This window comes from Rhinopithecus bieti, unplaced genomic scaffold (genome assembly GCF_001698545.2).
Source record: "Rhinopithecus bieti isolate Rb0 unplaced genomic scaffold, ASM169854v2 scaffold_18548, whole genome shotgun sequence".
In the NCBI taxonomy this organism is placed as follows: domain Eukaryota; kingdom Metazoa; phylum Chordata; class Mammalia; order Primates; family Cercopithecidae; genus Rhinopithecus; species Rhinopithecus bieti.
In genome coordinates this window covers 1,114,021-1,127,938 of record NW_016809526.1, presented here as the reverse complement: position 1 = coordinate 1,127,938, position 13,918 = coordinate 1,114,021, and the positions used below count along the sequence as shown (strand labels likewise).

The window sequence follows — 13,918 nt, the reverse complement described above, 5'->3', positions numbered from 1 at the left end:
AAAAATTAGCTGGGAGTGGTGGCACATGCCTATAGTTCCAGCTACGCAGGAGTCTAAGGCAAGAGAATCACTTGAACCCAGGAGACAGAGGTTGCAGTGAGTCGAGATCGTGTCACTGCACTCCAGCCTGGGTGACAGAGCAAAACTCCATCTCAAATAAATAAATAAATAAATAAAATAAATGAAATGTATTATAAAAGAAGAAGAAACTCTTCAATATAACACATAGGGTCAGAAAATGAAAAGAAAATAAAGAAGCAAATAAAGAAGAGGAAATCCCTCAAAATAGAAGCATACATTTTTGGATGTTCATAAAATATGCAGAGGAGAAAGGAGGCCTAGTCTGATCCCACTGCAGATGAATATTGAACCTTAGACATATTCCTTTCTTTCTAATAGTAATTAAAAGGTTTAGTTTTGTTTTTTACTTCTTGTTGTCTAAATGAAAATCAAAACAAAGCAAAGCTGTGACAGTACTTTGTAAACTTGGATGTGCTTTGGAAATGTATCTTCAAGGGTTGGCAACAATGAGACATAAATATTAACAGCTGGCACTTGTATCATGTTCTTCTTTGATAGGGCAGATTTTATCGGCCCCACTTTGAGAAAAAGCTGCGGTCACTGAGGTCACCCAGCTCGTCAAAGGTAGAGTTCTGTTTCAGACCCAGGTCTCTGATTCCAAATGCTTGGCTGCGTCTGCCACCCACCCTCTTTCCACAGGAGAATCTGGTTCTCCACAGAAACCAGGAAGGCCTGCAGAGCCGGAGGGCATGCTCTGGTTGTCGTCTTTCATTCCAGCCTGAAACAGATCCTTTTGGAAGGACTCTCGGCTCTTCTGGCCTCTGTCATCCAAGCCCTTACACACAGACACACACATACATACACGCACATATGCACACACGCACACACCCACACACAGCCTTAGAGAACAGAGCTGGGTGTGGAGTCTCTGCCTGTTCCACCGTCACATTTCCACAGAGCCAGCCAGGATTCTGTGGTGTGGGAGTGGGAACCAGGATCTTCCTGCCACCCAGGCAAGAATGGGCAGCGCCACGTAGTCACCTCAGCAATTCTTGCGATGCAGGGGACTGATGGGGCCTCCAGGGCTTGTCGGCCACCGCTTCCCCCTCCCTCTGGAAAAGCTTCTCAGCTCCAGTGTTCTGCCAGCCAGCCAGTTTAGTACATACCTATTAGAGGAAATGGTGACTAACGTTTATTTATTGAGCATCTGCTATGTTCAACACACAATATTAATTATTGTTTTATTTATTAATTGATTAATGTTATTAATTATGATTGTTTTGATTTAATTGTTTTAATAAATTTATTAGTTTATTGTATTATTGTTATGATTAAAATTTCCTGGGCACTCTCCAGGTGCATGAATTGACTCTAATGAGTAGCACAGTGACTCTCGGTGTTGTGGTTATTTTACAGATGGGAAAGGACAGATTGCTTGGGAATCTTGCTCCAGTTTATACAAAGGGTGAGTGGCAAACCCAGGTCTGTCTCATTCCAAAACCACTGAATGGTAGGCTGTGAAGGATGGAGACCTGTCGTGAAAGATGGAGACCTGTGTACAGCTAACTCTAACAGCAGATGTTATGGGGTGAATTTTGTCCCCCCAAAATATACGTTGAGGTCCTAACCCCCGGTATCTCCTAATGTGACCTTATTTTGAAATAGGATCATTGCAAATGTAATTAGTTTGAGGTCACACTGGAGTAGGGTGGGCTCTTAATCCAATAGCACTGGTGCTCCCATAAGGACAGAAGAAACACAGAGGGAAGATGAGGCTGTGACCACAGAGGCAGGGATGACAGTGATGCTGCCACAAGCCAAGCAATGCCTGGGGCCAACAGAAGCTAGAGGAGGCAAGGAAGCATCCTGCCTTGTGGGTTTCAGAGGGAGACTTCCAGCCTCCAGAGCTGAGAGACAATACATTTCTGTTGTTTTCAGCCCCCAAGTTTGTGGTCCCTTGTGACAGCAGCCCTAGGAACCTGGCACAGCTGGCAAGGGAGCAGTGAGCAAGTGAGCAGAACTTGAAGTTAGGGGAGTGGCTAAAACAGAATGGGAAGGTCTGGTCTGCTGCCTTTGCGCTGGGTGTTAAAGGATAAGTAGGGTTGAGGAAGTAGAGAGGCGGGCTGCAGGAAAATACAAGTCCAGGAGCAGCAGCAGGGCAACTGCAATCCGCCTGGGAGAGAGTAGAAGCCCGCATGACCGCAGCGTAGGAGAGAAGAGGGTGGTACACTGGCGGTGGGGATCGGATTCTGGAGGGCTGTGGATCCTCCACACGGGACTCTGGGATGCAGCCATCAGCTGTCTGCTCCCCAGGACTGCCTGTGCCCCTGCTCAATGAGTCAGGCCTCCTAGGACCCAAGTTGTTTCCCCTGGGCTCAAGACCCATCTTGCCTGAAGCAGGCATCCCCTTGCTGTGTTAGCCACGATGTGTACCCTTTTCTGCCTCTATTTCTTTCTTTCTTTCTTTCTTTTTTTTTTTTTTTGAGACGCAGTCTCACTCTATTGCCAGGCTGGAGTGCAATGGCGCAATCTTGGCTCACTGCAACCTCCACCTCCCGGGTTCAAGTGATTCTCCTGCCTTAGCCTCCCAAGTAGCTGGGATTACAGGCATGTGCCACCACGCCTGGCTAATTTTGTATTTTTAGTAGAGACGGAGTTTCTCCATGTTGGTCAGGCTGGTCTCCAATTCCTGACTTCAGGTGACCTGCCCGCCTCAGTCTCCCAAAGTGCTGGGATTACAGGTGTAAGCCACTGTACCCGGCCTGCCTCAATTTTTATAAAGCATCACCTGCCTTATAAAAGCAGGTGTAGCAGCCTGGTCCTATGGTGGAAGGACCCTCCTCTTTTTTTTCACCTCTCACAGGATCTGGAGTCCTTTCCCTGACTTGGAGGGGCTTGGGCCCTAGGATCTTCCCTGAGTCTGGTCAGCTCCTCCCTGCCCTGCATCCTCCTGCCCTGTGCGACCCTTTCAATGCCCCACCCCTCCCTGCCCCCTGCTGCTGAGCCTCCCAGACCCCAGTCTGCCCTGGCCATGCCCTCTGCACACTGTGCTCGGCCTTCCCAGCTTCACAGATGGGCATAGTTTCAGGTCCCAGCTTCTCCCTGACTGCCCAGCCTGCCCAGGCTTCCTTGGCTCCAGCCGGCCCTGTCCTGAGCTATGTCGCTGAAGGTTTGGGAGCAGGAGTGTGCTGTAATCCAAACCACAGCTCTGGTTTCTCAGTCAACGCTGAACTAAAAAAATAAGCCATGTGGAAGCGTTGCCTGGCACGAATGATGTGCTTAATGACGATCCGTTGGTTGAATAAATGGATAAAGGGGCAAACGTGAAGATTGTTGTAATTGCCCAGGGCGGAGGAACTGAGCTTCTCAATATAGCCTTATCTCATTTCACACCCAGCCAGCAGCAGGACAAGGTGGAGTGGGGCCTGGGAGGTGAGGCTCTGTGATGCAGGAGAGCAGTGAGGGCCTTGCCAGTCAGCTGTCTAACACCTTGGGTAGGCCACTTAACTTCTGAGCCCCTGCTTCCTCCTTCGTGGGGAGGAGATATTAGTATCCACCTCTCAGAGCAACCTGAGCCGGTAAATATGGAACAGGTGATTTTTACAGCTCGTGGTGATCTGCATCCAGGAGATTGGTCAATAGGGTAGGACTCCCACATCCTCGATTCTAATTCCTTGGAGAAGGAATCAGAAGAGCAAACGCCACCCAGGTTCTCAAGGGTCTCGGCATCTGCGGAAGGAAGGTTACTTGGCAAGCACCCAGGTGAGGGAGAGAACAAAGCTCCAATAATCAGGACCATCCAGTGTGCTTAATTAGTAAGAATAAATAATGCATGACTGGGAAAACAGACTAGTTACATTTCTGACCAGATCCGGGGAGCAAGCTGAAAACACGAAGTCGCATAAAGCCAAAGTCGGGCCACCCTGACACGTGTCCAGTGCTGCAGCCCAAGGCTGTTGGGTCCAGGTCGGCCCTTGGGGCTAGCAGAGGGTTCAGGTGGACTGAGTTGGCTCTAGCTAGCGGGGAGAGGGCTCTGGAGGCTGGGAAGGAGGAAATGGATATAAAAGTGGAACTGTCAGGGATTAGAACAGAGGATGTGGTGGGAGAGGGAGGAAAGGAGCTGAGAACAATGCAGAAATTAGGAACCAGTGAACGCCAAGCAGGTACTTGAGAGCCTTCAGGGGTGAACTGACCGTGGGTTCTGCCTGGCAGAAGCCTTGGAGTGGAAACAAGGATTCTTGTACGACTCCCTGAGTGACTGGGGGTGTGCAGATGGCAAGGCTATGCTGCCCGGTTACTCACACGACAGGCAAGCCAGGCCATGGTCCTGACTGTGTGCCTAGCTCCTTGAGCAACAAATGAGTCCTTCTCAAATGACAGAGCATTCACTTTTCCAGGGATTTATGTATTTATTTATTTATTTATTGAGATGGAGTCTCGCTCTGTCGCCCAGGCTGGAGTGCAGTGGCGCTATCGCAGCTCACTGCAAGCTCCGCCTCCTGGGTTCACGCCATTCTCCTGCCTCAGCCTCCCGAGTAGCTGGGACTACAGGTGCCCGCCACCGTGCCCGAATAATTTTTTGCATTTTTAGTAGAGATGAGGTTTTACCGTGTTAGCCAGGATGGTCTCGATCTCCTGACCTCGTGATCCGCCCGCCTCGGCCTCCCAGAGTGCTGGGATGACAGGCGTGAGCCACCACGCCCGGCTGAGATTTATGTTTTAAATAATCACAGTAAGTTTAAAAATAGAGATGATGGGTCCCACCATGTTGCCCAGGCTGGCCTCGAACTCCCAGGCTCAGGTGATCCTCCTGCCTCAGGCTCCCAAAGTGCTGAGATTACAGGCGTGAGCCACTGCACCTGACCAAAACGATCACGATAATTATAACTGAGTAGAAATGAAACATCAGTCCGAATTATATAACAAAAATTTATTTTTAAAGAACGCTGGCTGGGCGTGGCGCCTCACGCCTGTAATCCCAGCACTTTGGGAGGCTGAGGTGGGTAGATCACTTGAGGTCAGGAGTTCCAGACCAGCCTGGCCGACACGGTGAAACCCCATCTCTATTAAAAAAAAAAATACAAAAATTAGCTGGGCGTGGTGGTGTACACCTGTAATCTCAGCTACTCAGGAGGCTGAGGCAGGAGAATCACTTAAACCTGGGAAGCGGAGGTTGCAGTGAATGGAAATCATGCCACTGCACTCCAGCCTGGGAGACAAAGTAAGACTCCATCTCAAAAAAATAAATAAAGAATGCTTCACATTTAACAATCAAACAATAAGCATGATACAAAGAAACGAAAGTTAAGGTGAAATATTTAGTGGAATGGCTCCTGCAGAGATCTTCTTGAGATTCATTTGCTTACAGTGGAATCTCAGGAAGATCCATGGTGAAAAAAGAGGAACAATGAGGAGAAAATGTGTCCCATCAGAGGTTAATTTCTACTGCTGCAAAGACATAGCCCACAGATGCAAGAATGCATGGACCAATGGAACAGAACAGAGAACCGGCAGACAGACCCAGGGACACACAGGAACGTAATACACCATAAAGGTGACATCACAAATCAATGGGAAAAGGATAGATCATGGCCGGTGGTGGCAGCTCATGCCTGTAATCCCAGCACTTTGGGAGGCTGAGGTGGGAGGATCACTTGAGGCCGTGAGCCTGGCCAACATGACGAGACCCTGTCTCTACTAAAAATACAAAAATTAGCTGAGTGTGGTGGTGCACGCCTATAATCCCAGCTACTCGGGAGGCTGAGGAGGAGAATTGCTTGAACCTGGGAGGTGGAGTTGCAGTGAGCCAAGACTGCGCCATTGCACTTCAGCCTGAGTGACACAGCAAGACTCTGTCTCAAAAATAAATAAATAAATAAAAAATGAAAGAGTGGATCATGAAGTAAATGCAGCTGGGAAAACTGGCTATCTGTATGGAGAAAAATAAAATTTAACTGCACAGAAGGGTGGACTCTATTTCCAGAGAAAGTCCCAAATGTGGATGTTAACTAAAATGTTAAGAGAGGAAAATGAAGGAGAATATCTTTCTGAAAAAGGGGAGAGAAAATACTTCTAAAAATAAATGTTAAAAACACAAAGCTGGCCAGGTGCGGTGGCTCACGCCTGTAATCCCAGCACTTTGGGAGGCCAAGGCACGTGGAGATCACCTGAGGTCAGGAGTTCGAGACCAGCCTGACCAACATGTAGAAACCCCCATCTCTACTAGAAATACAAAAATTAGCCGGGCATGGTGGCGCATGCCTGTAATCCCAGCTACTAGGGCAGCTGAGGCAGGAGAATCGTTGCAGTGGACCAAGATCATACCGTTGCACTCCAGCCTAAAATCCCACAAAGCTGAGGCCTGGCGCAGTGACTCACTCCTGTAATCCTAGCACTTTGGGAGGCCGAGGCAAGCGGATCACGAGGTCAGGAGATCGAGAACATCCTGGCTAACATGGTGAAACCCCGTCTCTACTAAAACTACAAAAAAATTAGCCGGGCGTGGTGGCACGCACCTGTAGTTCCAGCTACTTGGGAGGCTAGGCAGGAGAATTGGTTGAACCTGGGAGGTGGAGCTTGCAGTGAGCTGAGATTGAGCCCCCTGCACTCCAGCCTGGGTGACAGAGCAAGACTCCATCTCAAAAGAAAAAAAAAAAAAAAAAAGAAAGAAAGAAAAGAAAAGAAAAGAAAGACATCAGGCCGGGCACGGTGGCTCACGCCTATAATCTCAGCACTTTGGGAGGCCGAAGCGGATTGCTTGAAGTCAGGAGTTTCAGACCAGCCTGACCAACGTGGTGAAACCCCGTCTCTACTAAAATACTAAAATTAGCTAGGTGTGTTGGCAGGAACCTATAATCCCAGCTACTAGGGAGGCTAAGGAAGGAGAATTACTTGAACCGAGGAGGGGGAGGTTGCAGTGAGCTGAGATCATGCTACTGCACTCCAGCTTCGGCCCCAGAGAGAGCAAGACTCCGTCTCAAAAAAATAAAATAAAATAAAATAAAATAAAATAAAATAAACCAGATGAATTTGATTACAAAGAACATCATGGACAAAATACAGTGGATAGAGAGGATACTTGGAATGTTTCAAACTGACAGAGGATTAATAGCTAGAAAACACATGAAACTCTTGCAAATCAGTGAGAAAATCCCAACAGAAAAATAGGCAGAAGAACTGAATCATTTTCAAATAAGGAAATCCAACAAACATAGTAGAAATGCTCAAGCATGTTAGTAACTAGAGGAATGCGGATTAAAACAATAAAGGTATTTTGTAGTTATCATCATGGTACAAAATAGGAATGGTGGATAACGTGAAGTGTGATGGGTGGTGGAGACGTGGGGGCCCTTGCCCTGCTGGGGGAGGGTGGGCACAGGAGCCACTCTGGAGGGCAGCCTGCTACTCCTTCACCAATTTCCATGTCCTCATAGCTTTCAACCTGGGACAGTCTGGGTTTATGTCTCTTGCCCTCATGTGACTATGAATACTGTCCCCTTTCATTCTAAGTTGTCCTTGTTTGGAAGATAAGTTATACGGCTACCTTCCCATGACTCAACAATTCCACTTATGGTTCTATGTCCCAGTGAAATTCTCAAGTCCAGAGAAATATGTGGGCAGGTGATGTTGGCATTTGTGGTGGAGGAAGTGGGAGGTAACCTGAATGTCCAACCTGAGCGGGAGGACAGGTGCAATGAGGTAGACAGACCCATGAAAGATTAGGCAATGGATGTTATGAACCTGCAGCAACATGGGTGGATCAAGCAGTGCTGAGCAGAGGAAGGAAGACTCAGAAGCAGACACATGACCTCATATCATGTATACAAATTGAAAGCATGAGGCTGGGCGCAGTGGCTCACACCTATAATCCCAGCATGTTGGGAGGCCGAGGTAGGCAGATCACGAGGTCAGGAGCATGAGACCAGCCTGGCCAACACAGCGAAACCTCATCTCAACTAAAAGTACAAAAATCAGCTGGGCATGGTGGCATGCGCCTGTAGTCCCAGCTACTCAGGAGGCTGAGGCAGGAAAATGGCTTGAACCTGAGAGGTGGAGGTTGCAGTGAGCAGAGATCGCGCCACTGCACTCCAGCCTGGACGACACAGTGAGACTCCATCTCAAAATAAATAAATAAATTGAAAGCATGTGTACGTTAAACAATACACACTTTATAGAAAATACATATAAACAGACATGTTAAACACATTAGGATGATGGGGAAAAGAAAACGAGAATAACAAGAAGTAATTAAAACATAAAGAGCTGGATTCAACTTGAATAGGTAGGATCTGCATTGTAAGTCTCCCGGGATAAACATTCAGCTGAGTCTTGGTTGGTCCTGTTTTGCTGAGAGCTCATTGCTTTGGAGAGTTATAAAGGAAAAAGTCCTGGCTCATTCAATCAACCACATTGATGGGACAGAAATGTTTATTAAGCTCTCTGGGTGTCAGATACAGGGATAGAAACCAGGCAATGTAGGCAGATGTCTTCAAGGAGCCATAACCAACTTCCTGCCTTAAATTAAAACACTTTTACTAATGACAAAGTCTCTTTGCTGTAACTAACCATAAACATAAACATTTGGACCCAGTAAATCTGGCTTCCAATGTTTTGGGAGCCAGTATGGTTAGAGAATGCAGTCCAATTCATTATTTAGGGGAAGCTTGATTCCTGAGCGTAAGTTAAGAGGGGGAAAGATACAGTTGCTGAAGATGGGTATTCATTCTTTTCAGCTCCAGCGGAGCAGCCTGGGAGCCAGCAGAGGTGCTGGTTGCAGTGTGAAGGGGCCAGGGAATGAGACAAGGGAGACGAAACCTGTAAGTTTTATTGCCGATAAAGCCATCGTTGGAGGACATGGCCTCGATCTACAGGCAAGCGGACTGCCTAAAACTGCATGATGGAATTAGACGAATGTGCCCCCGGCAGAGGCAGCTCTAGGCCACCATGGGCCACCCACAGGGGACCAGGCCCCATAACATGCATGGCTGGAAGAGATAGAGCAGTGTGTGGGTAGTCAGCTCCCAAGAAGGACTGGGCTCTGTATGCCCAGGTTCTCCTTCCAAATTCACCCACAGACAAGCGAGTCCTTCTCCTCTGAGGCTCCAGGAGAGGCCCAACAGTCACCCTCACAGACACACAAGGAAATTGTGTGTCCTCCACATGGAAGCCGGGTCTCCCCCTTCTCAGTTGCAAGTTCTAGGATAAGATGGCCAGGCCTTGGGATAAAGGGAAGAGAAGGGAGGAAGAGCCACCAAGAATCGATGCCATCAGAGTTCTGAGCTTCAGGAGATTCACAAAACCCAGTTTGTCAACATTCCTATGGGCGTCATCCCTGCCCACCCGCCAGTTAGCACCTGCCCCACCTAGGAACCAGGGGATGACTATCCAGGTCAGCTCCACTCGGAGATGAGACACAAAGTAGCTTTTCCATTGTGGGGAGATGCTTTTCCTTTTTCTTTCTTAAAAACAATTTCAAAATGAAAGCAAGTCTTAGGAAATCCATGCCTATAGTCCCAGCTTTGCTGTAGGTAGATCCAGGAGGAGAAGCATGTTGTGAAATGGCCATGCCTTTGGAAGTAAGCTGCCTGGAAGCGCAGGGACCCTGTGCCCAACGCCCATCTGCTGCGGTGGTCATTCCACTGACCCTGAACAGCTCTCGCAGCCACAACAATGGGGCAGATTGGACGTGGAGCCATCAGAGGTGCTCACCAGTGAGAGGGTTGTGGAACGCTGCCAGTCTAGAAGCAAAACACAACCCTGCTGGTAAGGAAGTGTGCAGAAACCTGGAAGCCACGCTTTCTTATTGTCAGAGTGAGGGGCTCAGAACAGGGGTTCACAGCTCAGAACCCCACCAGGGCGGTCAGCACAGATGGGGCCTGCCAGGGAAGAAAAGCTGAGGCCAGTCATTTAGGGTGTTGTGTCCACCACGAAACGGGGGACACTCCCTCCTCAAATGTCCCTTAAGTCTAAGGCCTACAGTTACCAACAGGACAATTCCCCAAACTGAAAATGCAACCATGAGAGCTGCCTTGCGTGTGCACAGAATGAGGCTGCGTGGACGGGTCTGTGTGTCTTCTACCACACCTAGACTCAGGGAGGGCAGTCCCTGCCAGCACTGTCACCAGGGAAAGTCAAGCATGCCAGGAGTGACAGTGTTTTTGAGCCTAGGGGGGCATCAGAAGTTGTCTGGTTGAGGCCGGGCGCTGTGGCTCACGCCTGTAGTCCAGCACTTTGGGAGGCCAAGGCGGGTGGATCACCTGAGGTCAGGAGACCAGCCTGGGCAACACGGTGAAACCCCATTTCTACTAAAAATACAAAAATTAGCTGGGCATGGTGGCACACGCCTGTAGTCTCAGCTACTGGGGAGGCTGAGACAGGAGAATCGCTTGAACCCGAGAGGCGGAGGTTGCAGTGAGCTGAGACCACACCACCACATTCCAGCCTGGGTGACAGAGTGAGACTCTGTCTCACAAAAATAAGTTACCTGGTTGAACCCACGTATAGGACAGACACTAAGTGGGTCTGCAGAGCAGAAGGTAGGGGTGTACACACATCTGGCATGCACACGTTTCATCTGGCTTACAGAGGATCTTGGAAAAAAAACTATAACTCATTTGCCAATATTTAAGAACTGGGAGCTGGGCACGGTGGTAGCTCATGCCTGTAATTCCAGCACTTTGGAGGCCAAGGCAGGAGGATAGCTTGAGTTCAGGAGTTCAAGACTAACTTGGGCAATATAGTGAGGCCTCATCTCTACAAAAAATTTAAAAATTAGCTGGGCATGGTGGCATACACCTCTCGTTCCAGCTACTTAGGAGGTTCATGTGGGAGGATCACTTGAGCTTGGGAGTTCAAGGTTGCAGTGAGCCAAGAATGCACCACTGAACTCCAGCCTGGGTAACAGAGTGAGACACCATCTCAAAGAGAAAAAAGAACTGGGAAACGTCACATAAAAATCAGGATTTCAGGGTTTTCTTGAAAACGAGACAGGTAGCAGGACAGGGCTCATGTTCTGGCATAGCAACAGCCATGCGCAGAAGCTGAGAGCTGGCCAGCCTACCTCCCAGCTAGCATGCCCCTCGGACAGCTGCTGTGCCAACAATGGCAGAATTAGGACCAGACCCAGACCTTACAGTCAGTTGCCTTTGGACTCCACCTCCCAGTCTCTGTATTCCCCAGTCACATTCTCAGGGTCACCTGAGGACCCAGTCTGAGTAGGTGGCTGGGAATGGCAGATTGACAAAGTGACAATGCTGATTTCACAGAAATTCATGGGAAGTCTAGGAAAACCCAAACAGCCAAAAGCCAAGTTTTAATTACGCGTAAACTTCAAGATTCAGCTGTCTTGCTCTCCCTTATAGCTCACTGATTGGTGAATGAAGTATATGGCCCATGTTTCAGCCTAGGGTGAAGCACTGCACAGGACATTACAAGATGACTTCCTTCTGGAACAAGTCCTTTTGATATTCAGTAAGATTCCACAGGGTCAGGTAACATTCGTCACCTGCTACAGAAATTTGTTTGCCCTGGTTATCAGAAAGTTTAATTTTTTTGTTTGTTTGTTTTGTTTTTTGAGACAGAGTCTTGCCCTGTCACCCAGGCTGGAGTGCAGTGGCTCTATCTCTGTTCACTGCAACCTCCACCTTCTGGGTTCAAGTGATTCTCCTGCCTCAGCCTCCTGAGTAGCTAGGATTATAGGCGTGTGCCACCACACCTGGCTAATTTTTGTATTTTTAGTAGAGACAGGGTTTCACAATGTTGGCCAGGCTGGTCTTGAACTCCTGACCTAGATCTGCCCGCCTCGGCCTCCCAAAGTGCTGGGATTACTGGCGTGAGCCACTGCACATGGGCTAAATTTTTTTTAATTAAAGAAAATATTTCAAGTGCCAATTATCCAGTTTACATGTCAAATCTCTGGGATCCGGGCAGCTAAATGCTTAGTGAGACATTGTCTTCACTACAGAAAACACATGGGGCTCAGTTTTCAATTCAGTTCGATAAGTATTTACTGAGCCCCTATGACGTGCAAGACTCTATTCTAGGTACTTGAGATACCAAGACCAGTAGTCACTGGTTTTACCTTTGAGGAGCTCACAGTTTGAGCAGAGGGCAATCCAAATGAATGTGAAAACCATCCGTGCTGTGCTGGGCATTTCAGCACATACTGCTTTATTAAGGTAGCCTTTCATAAGAAAAAAAAAAGGAAGAAAGCAGAAAAGAAAAAAAAATCAGGATGATTTAAAAATAATTCTTGTTTATATTCTTCAATTAAACACCTAATTAATAACATCTAATTTATTTAGGAAATTGTTTCACGTTTTTGGTTTTTTTTTTTTTGAGACAGGTCTCACTCAGTTACCCAGGCCGGAGTGCAGTGGCATGACCTCAGCCCACGGCAGCCTTTACCTCCTAGGCTCAAGTGATCCTCCTGCCTCAGCCTTCTGAGTAGCTGGGACCACAGGAGCGCCTCACCATGCCTAGGTAATTTTGTCTTTTTAGTAGAGATGAGGTTTCACTGTGTTGCCCAGGCTGGTCTCGAACTCCTGGCCTTAAGCAATCCTCCTCTTGCCTCAGCCTCCCACAGTGCTGGGATTACAGGAGTGAGCGACCACACCCAGCCAGATTTTTTTTTTTTTCATATAAAACATTAACCCTTGCATAGAGGAAACCCAGCAACTTTAGAACATTGATTGTTCCTGGGGAGGGCTAGAGAGGCTTTAATTTATCTATCGTATTTTATTTCTTTTTCTTTTTTTTCTATTTTTTTTAAAGACAGAGTTTTGCTCTTGTTGCCCAGGCTGGCGTGCAATGGCGTGATCTCGGCTCACTGCAACCTCCACCTCCCAGGTTCAAGCGATGCTCCTGCCTCAGCCTCCCGAGTAGCTGGGATTACAGGCATGTACCACCATGCCCGGCTAATTTAGTAATTTTTTTTCTGTAGAGACGGGGTTTCTCCATGTTGGTCAGGCTGGTCTCAAACTCCCGACCTCAGGTGATCCACCCGCCTCTGCCTCCCAAAGTGCTGGGATTACAGGCGTGAGCCACCATGCCTGGCCATTATTTCTTTTTTTTAAAAAAAACCTGAAACTAATGGGATAAAATAATACCATTTGTTAAATCGAGATAGTTGTCTATTGAATTAACTCCTGAAGATTTAAAACATTTCACCATTTTTAAACATTACAAAATAACATGTTTTATGATAGCAGAGAGCAGACATAGCTCCCTTTCCTGAGAAAACAAACACCAGGAACACCAATCAATGCCCTCAGGCTTCCAGGCAGTCCTGGACACACCACCCTGCCGCTGTCCTTCTGAGTTGTCTGAGTTGCCTGCTCTGTACAATTCCTGCCTCTTCACCGTCAAGCATTGCTTCTTACTGTTGTCAGTGTGTCTGCCTTCACCCTGCACCCTCTCTGCTAATCTGCCATGGCCTGGGAAAGGAACTAATAAAACTTAGACTCACAATGAAAACAGGAATTAATACACTTTAGGGGAAACCCAGAGAAATTCTAAATACATGAATTCTGGTTTTTTCTGTTTTTTTTTTTTTTTTTAACATCTGGTTTTCGAGGGTGTTTTGCACAGCTGGGCTGCTAAATAAGACTTTGAGTAAAGTGTTTCCCATGGTTAGCAACCCAGTGGACAGAAGTATGATACAAAGGGAGGAAAACTTACCTGAGTACCCCGGTTCTGGGACTAATTAGCAGGATTTGTCCATTCATTTGTTCAACAGATATTTATTGAACAGCTACCGCACACCAGACACTGTTTCAGTTGCTGAGGGTCCATCGACAAACAAGACTGAGAGGGGCTTCAACTCTTGTGGTGAGCCCAAGGCGGGTAGATCCCTTGAGCTCAGGAGTTCAAAACCAGCTTGGGCCACATGGTAAAATCC

The 13,918-nt window shown here is 47.7% G+C and overlaps 1 long non-coding RNA gene across 1 annotated transcript; it reads right to left on the bottom strand.

Moving 5' to 3' along the window:
- Window positions 1-8,242: 8,242 nt before the first annotated feature.
- Window positions 8,243-13,918, bottom strand: LOC108540542 (uncharacterized). The gene is made up of 3 exons (XR_001888701.1): window positions 13,699-13,918; window positions 12,101-12,202; window positions 8,243-9,758 (listed from the first exon to the last, which is right to left on the bottom strand). It is a non-coding gene; the product is annotated as an uncharacterized LOC108540542 (long non-coding RNA).